We start from the raw sequence: 18,493 nt of genomic DNA on the forward strand, positions 1-18,493 counted from the left end.
AAAAATGTAGCAAACTTTATTATTCTCTCAAATATAGAGGATTCTAGGTAGTTAATTCTCTAGGGTAGTTCTCTGTAATAGGAAATCCTAATCAACAATTGTAACAAGTTCTCTGGACCTAATGTAATTACATAACTAGTGATGAATGCTTTAACTGTCAATATCAAGATTAGAAGAATTTTCTTCTGCTTTTCCAGCTGTCTGTGTGACTGAGGATGGCTCTTACATCACCAACCCCTTATTGCCTCAACTTCCTCACCATTCATAGAAATGTGCAGGTTTTAGTAAGAAATTTTCACTTTTTCCTGTTTGAAGAGTTAGTTCAGTAGTTCATATATCCACACAAATCATTAGAGTTCTAAAAATATTTTTGACAGCTAAAGCATTGTCTTCATCACTAATCAATCCAGCAACAGTTCCAGACAGGTATCTCTTGAGAAATTCATATTACTCAAATACTAAGACGTCTGGAACTAGGGAAAGCATGTAATTACATGTAATTTCATTGCTGAGCACAATGTCATATGGTATGGAATATCCCTTTGGTCAGCTGCAGTCAGCTGTCCCAGCTTCATCCCCTCCCAGCTTCTTGTGCACCCCCAGCCTGCTCGCTGTCAAGGCAATATGAGAAACTGAGAAAACCTTAGCACTGTGCAAGCACAGCCCAGTAGCCACTAAAACATTGATGTATTACCAACTGTTTTGGTCACAAATCCTAAACATAGCATCATATGGATTGCTATGAAGGAAATTAACTCCATCCCAGCCAGACCCGGTACATCTATTGGCACTGATAATTGTTAGGACAGCAAATTGCTCAGTTTACAAGGACAAAGCAAGACTGATTACCAAGGTTTGCTCAGACTGGAAAAGATGGAGATAAACAGGATTATTAAGATGGCCATTTTATTTTAATAGGTATGCTCAGGACATTGCCCAGCTAGCTTAAGTTCTGAACTTATTTCTGAGCATCAGTAGTGAAGGAAGCAGTCCTCCTCAGTGGAGAAAATAAAGTGCTTCAGAAGTTCCCAGCAGGAAAAACTTGTCCACTTACACCAGAAGCAGATAATATATCCTTGTGAAGATCTTCTATAGGACCTTCCTCTCTTCAGTGACCAAATGTAGACCTTAGGCACTTACTTCAGGAAGACTTCCTCATTAAAGCAGCTAACAGTTAAGTACCAGTCAGGTAGCCAAGGTCCTGGACTGAATCTAATCCCATGTCTTAATTTTCTGCAAAACTCCATTCCAATGGAGGACAGAAGAGAGTGCTTCCTTACTAGGTATAGTTTCAAAGACTTGAGTAGCCTAAGAGTTGCAAAATTTGCAGTAAGATTCCTAACGTGACAGTTTATAATTTCCTCAATTATACTTTCTCCAGAGAGTTGCTCCAGAGTGTATTTAGAACTGTGACTTTATAGTTTTGAGCTCAGCTTAGCAAGGTAAGAGTAGTAAGCCTGCTATTTCACCTCCCCAACCTTATTTAACAATCCATTACTCCAGCTTCCTGAGCAGACATGAAGCCAGTTGTTCTCTTGCAAACAATTGTAAATCACATTCTTCAAAAAACTCTCCAGATGCTAGCACAAGGAGGTTGGCTTTTCTGCCAAATTTATATTGCTTCCTCCTTTGTCTCCCACCCAAAGCAGGAGACATATCTTTTTATCCTTTCTTCCTTTCATAAGGTCCTCAGTGAGTCTGAAAACGGTGGGACACTGATGCCAAATAATCCCTCTGCTTTTACTATACACAGAAGGCTCACAAGGGATCTAACATCTACCCTGCAAGAGACCTTAGCAGTATGGCAGTCTGGGGGACATGAAAAGGCTTCCAGGGGATAAGTGAAGATGTTCGCTTAACTTTCCTTGTAGCTTGATTTAAATGAGTGAGCCTTTACCTGAAAGGGAACCATTAAAACAACTGCTTAAGACTTGTGGAAGAGAGTTTAACATATACAAGAGATGCTAGGGAAGATAAGGTATGTACCATCTTGCAATGAACAAGACTTACTCTTGGCAAGAAACCTCTCTCCTCCAGTTCTTATAACTTGTCTATGACTGCTGTGAGTTATGTCTGAAACTTCTTCCTGATGACCTCCTTACACAAATATTTTTCTTTATTAACAGGAACATTTTCCTTGCATGGGTTTAGCAATTTACTTGGGCCTACTAGAAGATGTTTCTGTCGCTGGTGCCATGAATATGAGATGACAGAAACAGTTCTAAGGAAAGGTTTAAATTACATTAATTCTTTTCTCTACAACGTTATCTTACTGATAACAAACAGAGTGTGCATGGTATTCTAAATGAAAAAAAAAAAAACAACAAGCCCCCCCCCCCCCCTTTTTATTTTTGCACTTCCCACCTCTCTAGTACTTTCAGAGGAATAAATTTTTCCTGGCATATTCAATGTTAGTTTGCTATCAAAAAATTGTGTTTAAGCTTTGCATGAGTCTAAACAAGATAATCTCTGGGGGCCATAGTCATGGCTGCTTTATCTTATTTAACTATGGTAGAAAGTTTGGGGGAGAGGGAGGCAAAGAAATTATGGGAAAAAAAAAACAATTTAATGCAGTGAATTATAGCCACATATTCTGAAATATGTGAATAACAAAATGCTGGAGCCTGGCTGACTTTTTGTACCAGCCCACCTCTAGTCTGCTTCTATCTAAAAGTTCTGCTGCAGACAGGCATGGGAAGAAGGATACGGATTTTGTTTAAGCTTTTAACAAGAAAACAAAATCCTTATCTTTGAAACAAAAGTGCTGATTTTGAAAAATATATTATGGGTTTTAATTTTATTTTTAATTCTTCTTTTCCTCCCTGAACACATAGGACAACACATCTGAAACAGAGGTACTCAATTCTCTGTGTTTTACTTTTTCAAAACATCACACCTGAGAAAAATCAAGTGTGGAAAAGTGCATGAAGAATTATTGTACTCTAGTGCTGAATACCGAAGTGTAGGCTACTGTACTCTATTTTATTGAAATAGATGATATTTTAAAAAATATTTAATGGGAAAAGATGTTCCATTCTGAGCCTTTTTATACTTTAAAAATTCTCAAGACATCTTTATATTTTTATCATTTGCTGTTCCAGAGGTCAAAGATGAAAACACTCCCACTCCTTCCTGGAGAATAATTTATTCTGAGGTACAGTAGGCTTAGCTAGCACAGGAACTCATGCTTTGTGTGTCTATGGGACAGTATCATCTCCATTATCACAGTGTGATGGGCAGCACAGGTGCTTTCTTAAGAAAGGAGAACCAGTTCATCCAATCGGTAGTATTTAAAGCTGGATAAAATCTGTTATCTGACCTGTCACACAAGCTACTAAACGTGATATTCCTGAAAATCAGTCTTAAATCACCTTGTCTTTAAGTCCACGTATCCTCAGTGATGAGTCCATGAGAGAAAGCTGGCAGACATTCTTCTTGTCACTGGAATACACCATGGGGTGAAGTATGGGCTAAGGATCTAAACACTTAGTCCTCAGAAATGGACATCTCAATGGGCTACTTAAAATAAAAAATTGAAATTCTCAGCATTTGGAAAAATAAGCAGAAGACACTCTAAAAATGAATAGGTTCTCCAGTATTTTTTTCATACTTCTGTAAGTTAATAGTACTTATTAAATAATACCCAAGTAAAGGAGTTCTTTTCCCTTTCAAGCAAAAGAAAAGGATGATCTATAAAGTGAAAAAGAAATCATAGCAGAGAAGCATGTCTTCCTAATGTGTATGATATTTAATAGGCTCATTCTTCTTTACAATTAAGACAGGGCAAGTGATTTTGTTGGCAATTTATGGAAGTTTAGGTTCTCAGGGCAGGCTGGGAACAGGTGGCTCTGTGCATGCTTGTTTACACAACTCTTCAAGGGCATCACAGCCTGACTTGCCAACCTCTGGGCTTGTGCCCTTCTGTGACACTGGGCCAGATTGTCAGTGTTAGCCTAATAATTCCTGGAAATCTTCTCTCCTTGAGCCAGAACACAAATATACCTCGTATATGAGTCAACATGCAGCTTATCCCAGAGCTCCAGAAGTGGTGAGTAAAGGCAGCTTTGACCACTTCCTGCACCTCCCTGTGAAGCAGATGTGACACGCTACCTTTCAAAAGAGGGGAAGCACATATCTTCTACATAAATGATGACACAAGGTGTAAAGGTATGCTAGATGAGCTCACAGGTATACTAACTGCTGCAAACTAATAATTTTCTTTCATCTGCTTCCAAGGAGTAAGATATGAATGCAGGAAAACAATGTTCCTGGCAAACCAAAAGGACTTTTGAAATAAAATTTATAGAAAATAAAATTTAATGTAAAAACAACTGAAGGAAACTTAAAGTTAACCTGTTAAATCTCATGAGAGCCTGCCTTGGTCGCTGTTCTAAATTAATCAAATATATCTCACCTCCCCTTATCAAAAAGCAGCCAAGAAATCCCTATATCCAAGCTCATGAACCACCTTATATCTTCCTCCTTTCTTTTCAGCCTCCTGTCACCTACCTCCAAATTCCTATGGAAGCACAAGCTCTTGCACAGGCTTGGAGCAGGGGCAAGAACTGTGAGCCACCAGCTCCCACAGCAGCAAGGGGTTTCCACAGGCCATTTGCTGTGCAAAAGCAGCTTTGGTGCAGGCCATTGCTTTGCAGGACATGCAAAGTAAATCAAAATCTCTAGGAGAAAGCTGTAAGCTACACACTGCATTTATTTTGGCAAGTGATGCAAAGGGCTAGTCACTAAGGCGCTGCTGATTTGCTGTGAAATCATGGTGGAAGCACAGAGATGCACAAGACACTACACAGATGTTCAGCATATATAATTAACTTTAAATTAATTTCCAGCCAAGAACCCTCGTTTGAAAAACCTTAACACCATAAACTGAGTCTAACTCCATGTAAACTCATAAATGTTTCTATTTTCAAAGGTATAAGGTAAACTTGTTCCTCCCCATAATAAAATAATAAAAATAGAAGGCTAATGCAAAGAGCAGAGCAACAGTTTCTTATGCAGCTGGTCTGTTAACGGTGGTCACAAAGCAGTGGTAGAATCCTCATTAACATCAAAACCAGGCCTGGGCTTTCTGGGCCAAGCTTTCATAGTATCAGGATTTTGTTCTTAATAATTTAAACTTGGAAAGTTCATTTCACTTTGAGGAACAGATGGAGGCTCATGTATTTACTGACATTTTTACCCATCTGTGATAACACAGGCAGGTTAGAGAATGAGTAGATTGTAAACATAATAGATTAGCAAATTTTAAATAAATGTTTCTGAAGATTTACAAATGAAATGCATAGATTCTTTTGTGTGTAATACCACTAAGATACAAAAACCTCATCAGTCTAACTGCAGAAAATAGTCCTATTTCAAGCAAACAATTCTGTAAAAAAAATTACAGTGAAAAAAAAATCCAGAACTGCAATCCTCCTAAATTGAAGAATAAATACATACTCAGAGGGGATTTGGGATTACACAAGGCTCATTCTAACTCAGTGGTGCAAAAGATACTGACAGTAGCTCCTTAGAAGGAGATAGCAGGCTAAATCTAGTTAACTTTAGAAAAGGATTTTGATTCTGTCCTGGCACAGCACACAAGAGTGTATTCAGGGACAGCTGCTCTTGAGGAGACTAGAGGGAGAGAAAGCAGTGGCAGAATCACTTCCACCAGGGACAAGCTGCTTGGTGCCTCCTCTGAGGCTGTTTAAGAGATGGATTGCTTCAGAGCATCAGCATCTTGGCTCTCCCTCACCCCTCATACCAATTTCCCACCTGCCTATGCCAAAATGCTATTCAGCTTGGTGTCTGTGGAACAGTGGCTGAAGGAAGATTCATAATGTCATGACAGATTATCTGTCACCAGCACACAGCTTGACTGTTGCTGTGGAAAAAAAAGAAAAAAACCCAAAAAAATCGGGAGTGCTGAGAATGCCTGTGTCCAGCTTATGCTGTGATTTTCAGATATTAGGAGTTTGGAGCCCTTGAAATCTCCCCTGATAGGGTTTAGGCTGGTTTTGTGTTTCCTTATTACAAATTTGCAATTGGATATTTACACAAAGATGCATTAACTCAGGAGTCCATGGAAAACTGCAGAAATGGAGAAGTATGTGAAAGGTCAAAATGGGTCTGAGATCAAAATATAAGCTGAAGTTAGGCATGTTGATAGATGGCGACATTTTAAAGGTGCCTAGGTGGCCTTGAAAAGCCTCTGAACTTTATTCATTGTGGAATAATAAAATCTTAAATATTTCATATGCAAAAACAACAACAAAATACCCTTATCCAAATGAAGCACACTGGCTGTGTCTATACCAGTAAATTAAGCATGGCAAGGGTCTAATATGGGCTGCAGTCAGCCTGTACAGTTAAATTGTTAGCAAATGTTAACTCCCTGGCAGAAATTTGGCCATTGCCAAAGTGCACAGTCTCAGGCAATGGCCTCTTGCAGGTGCAGAAAGCCTGGATTTTGGGTGTGGGCTTTCATGGACTAGCTACATGGTGCCAGTCAACCTCAGGACCAGAAAATTCTCCCAGACCATTTTATCTGCAAGAATAAATGCAGTTTGTAGTTCCAAAACAAATGTGAAAAAAATTAGGCTACTAAAGTCTGTTAGCAGCAGAATTTCCATTTTACTTTGGTTTATTTTTTAACCACGTATAATTCCAAATCGGTTTAAATTGTCAGTTAAAAGAGGAATAAATGTCTGCTGCTTGTAAGAGAAAAAATGAGAGAATGCTTCATGGAAATGAGTCTGGACCCCTAGTAGGTAACACTTACAAGGTGGAGATCCTCTCACTAGAAAAGTGGGTCAGACGTTCGTTATGCAAGGCAGAAAGGCAAAGGACGTACGAGTCTTGTCTAGTCACCCTTAATAATTCCATAGCACTTATATTTGTCTAGATGTCAACTGGTTCTTCTGAAGTACCTGATTGAAGGCCTGATACTGGCAGATGCTGAGCACCCGTTATGAAGGAATGTATATCTTCAGTTCTTGTTGCTATCCATGTTGAAAGTGCTTCCCAGCTGAGGGCCTTGTCTGACAGAAAGTCTAGAAACGAGCACCAACAAAACAGATATCTGTAATACACAGACTGGCACAGAGGTTCTCAAACCTGTTTGTCATCTGGACAAATGTTAAGTGGAAGATTCCCCATTTTACTTGACTGTGATGTGGGTAAGCATAAACTAGTTCGCTCCAGGCTAATTTCACGAAATATAGTGTTCATAAACATCATGGTAGGAATTATCCTTTACAAATTCCTAAAATGCTCTTTAACTGGAGAACTTCAAAACACCTTATGAAAAAGAAAAATGTGAATTTAGTATGAATGTTTCCAGGCATCTCTTCCCATTTGGAAACTACATCCAATTCTGCGGAATCAAAGGAATGACCCTATGCAGGCTCACTTCTTTACTGTTGCTGCTATTTTGATTTCTGAAAATTAAGAATAATAAAAAAAGCCACTACAGAAACTGAGACTAGGCTCATTTATGAGAATTAATTGATACCATTAGGCTTGCTTGCTAGTGATTTGGAGGGCTTTTATTCATCTAGCTACCCTTTCAAGGAATACAATTTACGTTTCTTTGAACACTACAGAACTGCCACTTTTAATTGTCTCAAATATGTGAAGGAATTGCTTGCAAAATAGCTGTAGCCAGGAGTAAGGACGCTGCAGAGTGTCTAGTAATTAAATGTATTCATCATACAAGATGGAATATGAATGGTAATATTATTCTAAATGAAGGAATGAAGATGGCAGCCAGACTAGTGATCTGTTAGGTGACCTGACAAGAGAAATACATCCTTGAGTTGCATATTACCTAAAGAAGAAACCAACTCTATAGTAATGAAACAAAGCTAGAGTACCTAGAAATCATTGGCAAGCAAACTTTGGCAACCCATGAATTTCTTACCTATACAGAAATTACATTCCACATCTTAGAACAAAAATCTCAAAAAAAATAGCTTAGAAAGGATTAAAAGTTTCTAAAAGTTGTAATTGCTTCTGTTGTGGCTATCATTATGTAAAAGCAGTATAATCTCTTTAAAGTAGAATCCAGCAAAAAGTGTATTTTCTTACAGATTTTCAGAAAAACAAGATACAGGCAAGAAAGAGCTTAGGAAAGCCAGATTGCTTTAAATCACTATTTCCTTCCACTCTTGAACAGTTACAACTTTTGATCAGTGGTAGTCTAAGTTTGAGGGAGATACTGTCCTTTATTTCAGAAGTTCAAGTACAGTACACACTGGTAATTTCCATCTGCCTCTGAACGCCTGCTGAGCTGCAATATCTGTAGCCAGGTAGTTGAAATCAGTTGCACAAGAACAGAGGAAGAAAACAAGTTCAGCAAAGCTGCCCATTAAAAGTCTCCTTTCACATAACGTTTAGCCTGCGTTGACCTTGAGACTGCAGTTCTCTCCTTCACCCTTGAGTCATCCTTTAATGTAAATATAATTGCATTTTTTAAGTAGCCTCCCCCAAATATTCCTCAATTACAATCTCTTTTTAAATATAATTGCAGTAAATGTGGTGCTTATGGTACTAGTGGCTCCTGGAGCACTATGTCCAGTTCTGCACTCTTCATTGCAAGAGTCCTGGATATGCTGGAAGAGTACAGCAAAGAGCCCCTAAAATGATTGAGGGACTGGAGCACCTGTCCTCTGAGAAAAGGCTGAGAGAGCTGACACTGTTCCATCTGGAGAAAAGAAGGCTCAGGAGGTCTTATCAATATGTATAAACACCAGAAGGGAGTGAGCAAAGAAGATGGAGCCAGGCTCTTTTCAGTGGTGCCCAGTGACAGGACTAGGGGCAAGGGGCACAAGCTGTCACACAGGAGGTTCCCTCTGAACATCAGGAAACACTTTTGTAACTGTGAAGATATCCTGGCTTAGGAGTGGTATTCCTCAGTTTAGTACTTCCACTAAAAAGAAAACCACAAACTGCTCTCCTCCCCGCTCCCATGGGAGATACCAAAGGCAGAGATTATGGGTTGATATAAGAACAATTTACTGGAAACACCAATGAGGAAAGAAAACAAACAGTAACAGCAACAACACTAATAACAACAGTGTACAAAAGAGAGGATGATTTACATGGAAAATGCTCACTAAGCCAAGAAAATGAACAGTGGCAGATGGACTCTACACCCACCACCCTTGCCCAGGACTGGCAGCCACACCCACCTTCTTCCCAGATGCGAGAGTTCTTACTTCTGCCCCCTGAAGATGATGTGAGCGGTATAGAATAACAACCTAGATATGCCCCCCCCGGCTCCAGGCTGTACCCCCTCACAGCTACTGTGGAAAATTTAAATCTATCCTGCCTGAAAACCAGCACAGAAGGTTAGTGAGTACCATCACAGGTTGCCCAGAGAGGCTGTGGACTCTCCATCCTTGGAGATATTCAAAAGCTATCTGGATACAATCCCAGGCAGCCTTCTCCAGGTGGCTCTGCCTTGAGTGGGACAGGGGCATGTGGGCGCAGTGTGGACAAAATGACCTCCTCTGTCCCTTCCAACCCCAGTCATTCTGTGATTCTGTATTTGTGTGATTCTGTGTTCAGCTTGGCAAAGACTGAATTCAGATCTTAAATGTTTGCAAAACAGTTCTGGATATATCTGTGGGCATCTTAGAAGAATGTTGCTTTTCTCAAGGGCTTTCCAGCAGGTTAGCTTTTCTACTATGAATACACTTCTAAACACGTTCTAAAAGAAGAAAGAATCAGTATAAAATATACATCAAAGGTCACATTGCAAGTAGCAATCTACGATGGAAGATGTATTGACTTGTGGATTTTTGATTCAACAAGGCTTTGCTTTCTAATTATTCATGACGTCCCAAAGGAAAATGTAGTGTTTGGACAAATTTGACAACTTGTCTGCCAAACATATGCTGAATTCAACTTTTATGGAAAATACAGCAGGAGAATATAACTTCATGGCTTTAGAAAGAGACTGTTAATCTGATTGTCCCTTATGAAGAGAAAGGTTACCAGATTTTAGATCTAGTCTATTTTAAATCATTAAATACACAGGAAAGGGAAGAGAGTGAAACACTGCAGATTTGCTAAAACCTTTTTAAGTACATGCTTTACCAAGCACATCCCTCTATGACTTAGTTTAGCATTCATATTTCAGTAAGGATGATCTACCTTCATGGTGGCATGTGGGATGCAATTTAATAACCTTACATAATGATCTTACATAAACTCCAAAATCTTGGTCAAGACTTCCCATTAACAGAGAGATGATTATACTCTTAAGCAGTAGATCACTTGGGTTCAATTCTCAAGCTGAGGACTAGCACAACATAAGACTATCAGGACAGAGCTAAACATCTTAACTGACTAGACCTTAATAGTCTGAGGTGCTCCAGATATCTTAAACCTTATTTCCACCAATCTCCTTTTTCTTTTATGGCTTATAGTTGAATCTGTAATGACTGACCAATTACGCTGAATCCAACACAGTAGTAAGAAAGCACCACAATAGAAAAGCAGAAAGAAATTGAAGCCACTCTCCCCCACCTTCAGAGTATGGCAGAAAGATACAATCTCTCGTGAACTGAGTAGTTTCTTATTTTTCATGGAGGAGTTCACAACTCTGAACATGGATGAGCTGGCCTTATCATAAACCTTTGAAAAAAAGTACTCGCAGAACTTAGTCCAAGTTTTCACAAAGAAGAAAGGAAGGTCCCCATTCATCCACAGTATTTTTAAGTGTATTTCCTTCTAAGCACTTAAATATCTCACAGGATAAAAGCTATTCCTTCAACAGAAAACTCTAAATAGCACTGCAAGAGGAGCACTATAGAACAAAGACAGGAGAATTGGCAGTGATTCTTTCAGTCGCTCCTGGGTTGCTGGTACAGCACTGGTGTCAGAAATACAGCAGTGAACAGGCCAAGATACTTGTGTGTAGGCACAAGAAGTGTGACTGCATCTCTTTATTCAAGTGTCCACATACTCCACAGCCATACCATCAACGCTACTCTTCTAGAAATCTCAAGACTGTTTTAGGGAAGTAAGTATACTTCAAATACAAAAAACAAATGCAGTTTTTGCTGTGCTTTAGGATTTTTATGTGTAAGGCGTTCCTTTTCATGCTTCTCTCCGCAGTTCTTAGTGTAAATGTCATTCTGAGTGAAAGGTGGAGGTGCTGTTTGCAGGACTCTGACAGATGAGGCTCTAATAAATACATATCATGAAGTTAAGAATTGTTGTTGCTGGATTTTCCAATGAGCTGTTTTCTTAACAGAAAATCTCTTTCCTTCTGATTAGAAAGCCTACTGGAAAAAAACATCTCCTATGACAAAATGTATTTTTTCTAAAGAGCTTCTTAAAGTTAAGCACAATATTTCATTTAAAGCTATTATTTTATTACCCTAACTAGAATTACTCACAAAAGACTAGTTAGAATAATGGTAACTAACAATGAATAAAACCAAGACAATGGATTATTTAATTTTAAAATGTAATGATAATTATTTTTAAAACCATCAAAACTTATGAAATTTCATTAACTTCATTAAACTTTTCCACAAATGCTGTTTTGTTAGAAATCCAATTTAGAAGTAAATTAATTTTAACTGTCAAATTTGTGCAAAACAGAAACTCAGTTCCAGTCAGCAATATTCTCCATAAAACCCCAGTGGAAGTGCCTGTGAAACAGCTTCTGCATCCATCCTGGGTAGCAAAAATCAGACCAGAAAATTTACGTTGTGAGCTCCTTCTTTGCTCACAGAAGTTATGGTGTGCAGAAATGTGCACATGGGAGCCAGAAGTCTGCCTGCATTTACTGTTACTGGATCCTGAGCAGACACTAAGCTTTTCCCTTGTGTTCACAGCACATACAAGTGCTGAACTGTCTCTTGCAGACTGTTTCTCAGCTGTATGCTCTTCAAACAAAGAGATGGAAAACAGGGAAAAAAATACGAACTACACCACAATACAACATAGCAAACTGAATCAAGGAGGAAAATACCACCAAGAAAAATTGGAAAGGAAGAAATTGTATGGTTTCCAGCCATTGGAAGATACAAAGCATTTGTTTTTATCATTTATTTCATTTTATCTTACTTTTTGTAACCTGTGAGGGAAAAAAAAAAAGCCACTTATCATGGCAGTCTCTATAGTTACAGGTCAAAGTAATGAGACCAAAGTGTAAGCTGAATGAAAAGCTAGGAGGTTTGTGATTCTGCATTCCTTCCCTCACCTGAAGCTTTGAAATACTGGAGAGGTTTTAGTTGTAATACAAAACCTCCAGGATGGTAAACTTGCAAATACTTGCATTATTAAAAAAAAAAAAAAATTGTTTGAGGTTTTTAGTTACATGAGGTAAGATTTGCAGAATCAGATGTCAAGTTTATAAATTCTCCTTGCAAACAATTTTTTTCACACTAAAACAACTGAGTCCAGGTTTGTTTGTTTTTTTCTCTTAAAAACAATTTGGATTATACATGCCTCTTGCACCATCTTAGCACCTAAGGCAAATGTAACTCTGGCATGCAGGAGACTTAGCACCACAGGTACCTGGACTTTTTGAAAGGAGTTTATAGTTTCAGTAGACACTGCCAAGTAGGCTGATTATAACCTTATGGTAATTGTTGGCTTTCCCTCAACAGACTGCTTTCCTATGTCAGTCTGCTAAACACAATCTCCATCATTTAGATTTAAGCACAAGACAATTTTTTACTCAGAGTAGGATGTTGCTATTTTTCATTAAAATTCTAACTCATTTTCAGTATAAAATTTTACATCCTACATTTCTGTACTGAATCCAGTAAAGATCTGAAAATCATATCTTCTTAAAAAACTAGAATGGACACTAACAACAACAAAAAAATCCTTCACATTTTTTTGATCTTTGTTTCTTCTTTGTAACAAAAATTATTATGTTCAGCTAACTGAGTTAACCAGGTTCCAATCCATTTCCAATCAAGTAAGTGATTCCAAAGGCTCTTGACCACCTTTTCCCTCCAAAGTCTCTCATAGACTACCAGTGCAGACATATGACAATACCAAGTTTGCAATTCTTACTGTTTCACATCTTTCTGTGGATGAACTGCACATCACTTAGGTTTGTCTTGCAGACAGCCAGGAGTCTACCCAAATCTCCACTCTAGAATTCATGTAATAGCACAGATTTGGCTGAAGTTTGCTCTGCATTTCTATATTTTGCATATACTGATATTATTACAACAGTTGTAGAGCTTTAGTCTGTCCTGTTATTCTTACAAGGACTTGAATTCTCTGAGGTCAGATAAGAGATGCATCCTCTTTCCCTCTGATACAGCCAGGGCCCTGAAAGATATAGTGCAAGTTTTTCCTGAGCCTATGAAAATGTCTAGTACAAGGCATCGCTTCTTCATAAAAATAATGATTCTAGCTCTAGTTTTTCTCATAATAATTATTGTGGATAGTATTCATTTTATTCTGGATATTATTATATCTGTAACAAAAAAAGTTAATTCTTTTCCTAGCTTTGATAGAAGCAGGTCTTTTACCCTCTACTCAGGTTACAAAAAAACCCAAAACGTTATCCTTGGATAATATTGTTCATGTAACATTTCATTCTCATGGATACCTATTTTTGTGACATTAAAAGGGAGATAGTAGACAGCATTACTGACTAGACTCAAAGTGATTTGAGATTACCATAGCTGTATTGTTCTTTATGAATGGATCAAAATAATATTGTAGTTATTTTCAATGTTATTGCTTTGCACAGTATAGCAAAATCATCATTCTCCTCTGTTAATAAACAAACAAACAAACACAGCCCTAACTAGTATTCATTGACATCAGGTTCAAATATTTCATCTGTCAGAAAAAAAAAAGGCATCAGAAAATAACTTTGAGTCGTAAAATAAATAAGTTTTCATAAAAGAAATTAAACAGTGCCAGTATAGTTGTATTTTGCATTGTCATATGGGATATGGGGGCCACACCTATCTCTGACATCTACCAGAGCATGCTTCAGCATATAGGAGTGAGCTTCTGAATAGAACTGTGCAAACAATTGATTTTTCAATGACTGACTGTTGAACGCAGTATTAAAAACAATCTGATCAGATTGGACCACAATCAAAAATGAAAAAGATACTAGCATGCGCTTTTTCTGCATCTGAATTTGACCCAGAAAAAATAGGTTTCTGTTCATAAATCATGTTTTAAGACAGTCACTTGTAATAAAAATAAAGGAATCAGAGAGCATGGAGATCAGCAAGAGCACCGCCACTTTGAATGGAAGAGTGAAGGTATTTACCCAGCTGGTGAAAGATGAAGGGTTGTTACCCATCTTTGTCTTGGAGTTTTCAAAAACACTTTCGCCATACTTCAGGAGAATGCACTAATCATATGTTCTTGTTTTCATGTGCAGTAATGTTTGTTTAAAAGATTTTCCTCCTCCAAACAGTCATGAAAAATTATTTCCTATCTGAATCTGTTTGGTAAATTTGACTTGTGTTTGTCAACACTTTTGGGGAATGGTCATTTTACATCACCTACCCAGTGGAATTTTAAAATCACAATTAAATCTTGGGATTTTTTGGTGGGGAGAGTTGTGGGGGGTTTTTTTAAGAAAATTAAAAATATTGTGTCTCTTGATCTGATGATTATAAAAATTCCTAGGAGTAGGATAGGGTGAAGTGTGGTGCCATGAGACATATTCTTTCAAAGGGTAGATCAGTGAAGGAAACATGTCAGAACATCTGTTACCCAGAGAATCTTAACTGAATATTGATTTTCACCTGAAAACTAAATTCTGCCTTTAGATTGTATGTGCAATTGACTTAATGTGGCCTTTAGGCTGGAATAAGGATGGTTTTTGTGTTACAGTGGTGGCTTGAAGGCTCATGGCCCTACTAAGTGACATACACAGGTTCAGCCTCAAATGCAGTCACTGCCGAGCAGAGCCTAGCATCTACAAACTTCAACCAGGAAGTAGAAACTGAGCACAGATCTCCTGAATGACCACCCAATAGCCTACCAAACTAGTTCACAGTGTCCCAGTTTGATTTCTACTCCTTATTTTCATGACAGCAATAAAAACCACCACTAATGCAACATCTTTTAATCGTCACATTGTCTTCAATGCCAGACATAATTGCAAAATACTGAGGTGATATACTGCAAATGATACACAGAACTGAGAAAATACCTGAGTGAGTAGTAACTGGTGTCAGCCACGCATGAGCAGATTAATCTTGGCACCTGTCACAACGGCATGGTTTTCTTGCCATACTGATAACAGTCGTTTCACTGATTCACCAGATTTAGGCTAATAATACATAAGAACCTGGCCCTTGGGAAGCAATTAAATACAATTTGTTTACTGGATATACAGAGAATGAAAGATCAGGTCCAAGTTCTAAATTACTTTCAATTTCTTAATGGGAGTAGAAGACAAATGCAGCAGTAGGGATGCGACTTACAAAAAAACTAAAACCACCAGATGGAAACACCTGGAGGAAGAGTCAGTGAGATGTTTGCTCTTAAATTAGTTCAACTCTCCTGATGATTTTTCCAATTAGCTTTGCTTTTTTACCTTCTCATGCACCAGGGTGCAGCAATACTGGTTTAGCTAAGTAATTACACAACAGAACAATTATTTAATTGCTGAACGTGAATATTAACCGCCAAATAATAGCAGCTAAATAAATAAAGATTGGTTTTCTGAATCCCAGTATTTCCTCCAAAAACACATCAGCTAGGAACCTGGACCAGTTTAACCTTATTTGTGTTCATTTATTCAATTTGTATACTTCTTCAAGTAGTCCCTGATCATTAAAATTTTTACTTATAAAGTGTGTGAAGTTGCAAAATGGAAATACACTGACTCCAAACAGAAATTTCTCATAATAATAGTGTTGCAGTAGTTAAAGAAACTTATTGGGTTTGTAGCAGTCAGGAACCCGAGATATATTTGAAAGGTACATCAAGCTCAGGCCACTGAAGTACTTTTAACTGTACTCTCCAGAGCAATAAAATCAGCATACAAGTGGGCAGAACAAACCTTCCACAGGAACAGAAAACAAACACGTGCTATGCTTGCCATTTAAACTCTGTCATTAGACATCCCAAACTCTCTCTTTTTCAGGCATTAGGGCTTTTATCATGTGTGCTATCGATTTGCATCTCTAAATTTTAAAGATATCTGCTGGGTGTATTCCAACTAATAAATAATAGTAGCATCATAGATGTTAATTTACATCAGATGTCTCTCTAGAACACTTCCATTTCATCTAACTATTTTTTATAAGGTATTTTTTATAAGCCTTAACTAAGTAAGATCATTTTGTTAATCTTTAGCCTGTTACTTTTAGTCTGTTTAGTTTTCCACTATACAGCATAATTCTTCAGCTAGCTTCAATGATGGATTAAGGCATCAGGGACATCAGGTATGCAAGATGCCTTTTCTGCTGTGGACTGCTTAAATTCCACAGAGAAATGTGAACAGACAGTGTATTTCTAGCTAAAGATAGCAACACAGGAAAGAGCAGTGCAGTGTAGTCATTTTGAGTTAAAAGGTAGCAGTCTGTTATTGTGATCAGTTATTTAAAGCCTGCATTCAAGTTAGCTTTGCAGTCACAAATGTGTAAATATTTAATTTTTTTTTTCTAAGAGAATATGAACCAGTTCCTTGAGTGAAAACAGAACATGTCTGAATTGAATGTACTTCTGTATAAAAATGATGGTTTCATTCACAGGAAAAACATATCAAAAGTAATGTATCTAGTGGAATGGATCTACCTTGACAGATGTAGATAAATAAAAGTTGAAATGTAGTGCTAGTGGTTGTCACTGGAAACATAATGCAGAATTTAGGCCAAGATGCATTATGAATTTAGCACAGTTTTTAATGCAATACCCAAACGTGAGAAAGTGTTCCAACCCAGTATAACACTTCTGTCTGTAGAGTCTTCCCTATTTTGCAGCTCTGACTAAATTTAGCCATTAAACTCCACATATGAATGCTAAGATGAAGGAATCAGTGCCAAGCGTGTATCTTATATTGTCACTCTGGTTTAGATACCAGAAAAGTGGTACACTATGTTCCAGACCCACCATCTGAACTTTTTATTGAGACGTAGTTTTGTAGAAAATCAAAATGCATAATGCCTATCTGTTACCCCGTTGATTAAAAAAAAAAAAAGTGCAGTGAAGTTAACATGGCTTTCTTGTCCGTTTTCCTCACCACTCACTACTTCACTGCTTCCCCTTCATCAACTCATGATAGTTTTCCTAAGTCTAGCAAAGGCTTTGTGTGAGCAAAACAAACAGTACTTGATCTCAGACAATAAATTAAATTACCAGTGTAGACTGACTGCTCTCAGATGAGTCACTTTCTACTTCCAGTAAGACTCCACATCCTTGGACATCTACTGCCTGACAAGTAAATTATATCAGTACAGATTAGCTGCTGCTCATGTGGTGAAGGAAAACAAGTAGCTTCATTCTCTTTTAGGCAGACTTAGGTGAACACCCTGTTACATTTGCAATGTACACAAGCTGTTTCCTCCTTCCGTGGTGTTATTCTTCCATGGAACTAAAGGACATTCAGTTCTCTGCACCCAGCAGAGAAGATAAATGCTGCTCTACCTGTGGACTGCAAAGGAGGGAAGGAGGCAGGGAGAGAGAGCAGCTTTGTGCCTTCCCTGCTTCTCCCTCACCCCAACTCTGTACTCTGGCCAGATGCAAGGTGACCCTAAGCAGTTACATGTGGGGACTTAAAGATTACAAGACAGAAGAAAGTGGATGGTCCCTTTTTTTTTCTCCTCCTGTATACGGAACTCCTGTTGTCTTTCCTGGGTGCTCCCTCTTTAGACTGACGAACAGGTCAGAGGAGATAGAAAGGCTTTTTACCTGCCAACCCCAGAGTTCAGGATGTGTTGTTTCTCCTGCAGCAGTTGATGACACCCTAACACCTTAGCAGCACTGGAGCTGCATTCCTACGCTGTAACAGGGGAAGTAGGACCAAGGGCCTGAACTAAGGTCTTGGCAGGTAAGTGAAGGAGCAACCAGTATCAAAGAGCTTCGTTTGAAAGTGTACGTCTTTGTAATGTTTAAGTCTTAATATGTGCTCTGCTTTACCTGGAAGCCTAAACTTCCAGTTTTCAGAACAGCGTTTGAGATCACCTATTAAGTCTGCCAAATGCTTGAAAAAAGTGTTGAAGAGACTTATAAATACAGAGGGTCTAGAAAGAAAGGTTCTTTGTACTAAAAATGTCTCAGAGCTGGGATTTCTTTTTAGAGCTGAGCGTTGAGTTTTTCAGATTAGTGGGAGAGGGAGAAGCTTTATTCTACCAACATATTTTTGTGTAGCAACTCTCAAGGATGACTGAGAGCATCATTGTATGGTGAATACTCAATATTCAAAAGATGAGCTCTCTTGGGATTGGGAGGGGGATTTTTTGCTTGGTTGCTTGTTTTCTCTTAATTGGATACATAGGGAACACCTGATAAAGGGAAATTTCCATCTCCTTAC

The 18,493-nt window shown here is 38.2% G+C and overlaps 1 protein-coding gene across 5 annotated transcripts in view; it reads left to right on the top strand.

The window, feature by feature from the left end:
• RGS17 (regulator of G protein signaling 17) overlaps positions 1–18,493 on the top strand; it is a 74,386-nt gene that overhangs the window by 45,852 nt on the left and 10,041 nt on the right. The window lies entirely within an intron of this gene.

Source organism: Corapipo altera, unplaced genomic scaffold (assembly GCF_003945725.1).
Source record: "Corapipo altera isolate COAL_440 unplaced genomic scaffold, ASM394572v1 2b, whole genome shotgun sequence".
Taxonomy (NCBI): Eukaryota; Metazoa; Chordata; class Aves; order Passeriformes; family Pipridae; genus Corapipo; species Corapipo altera.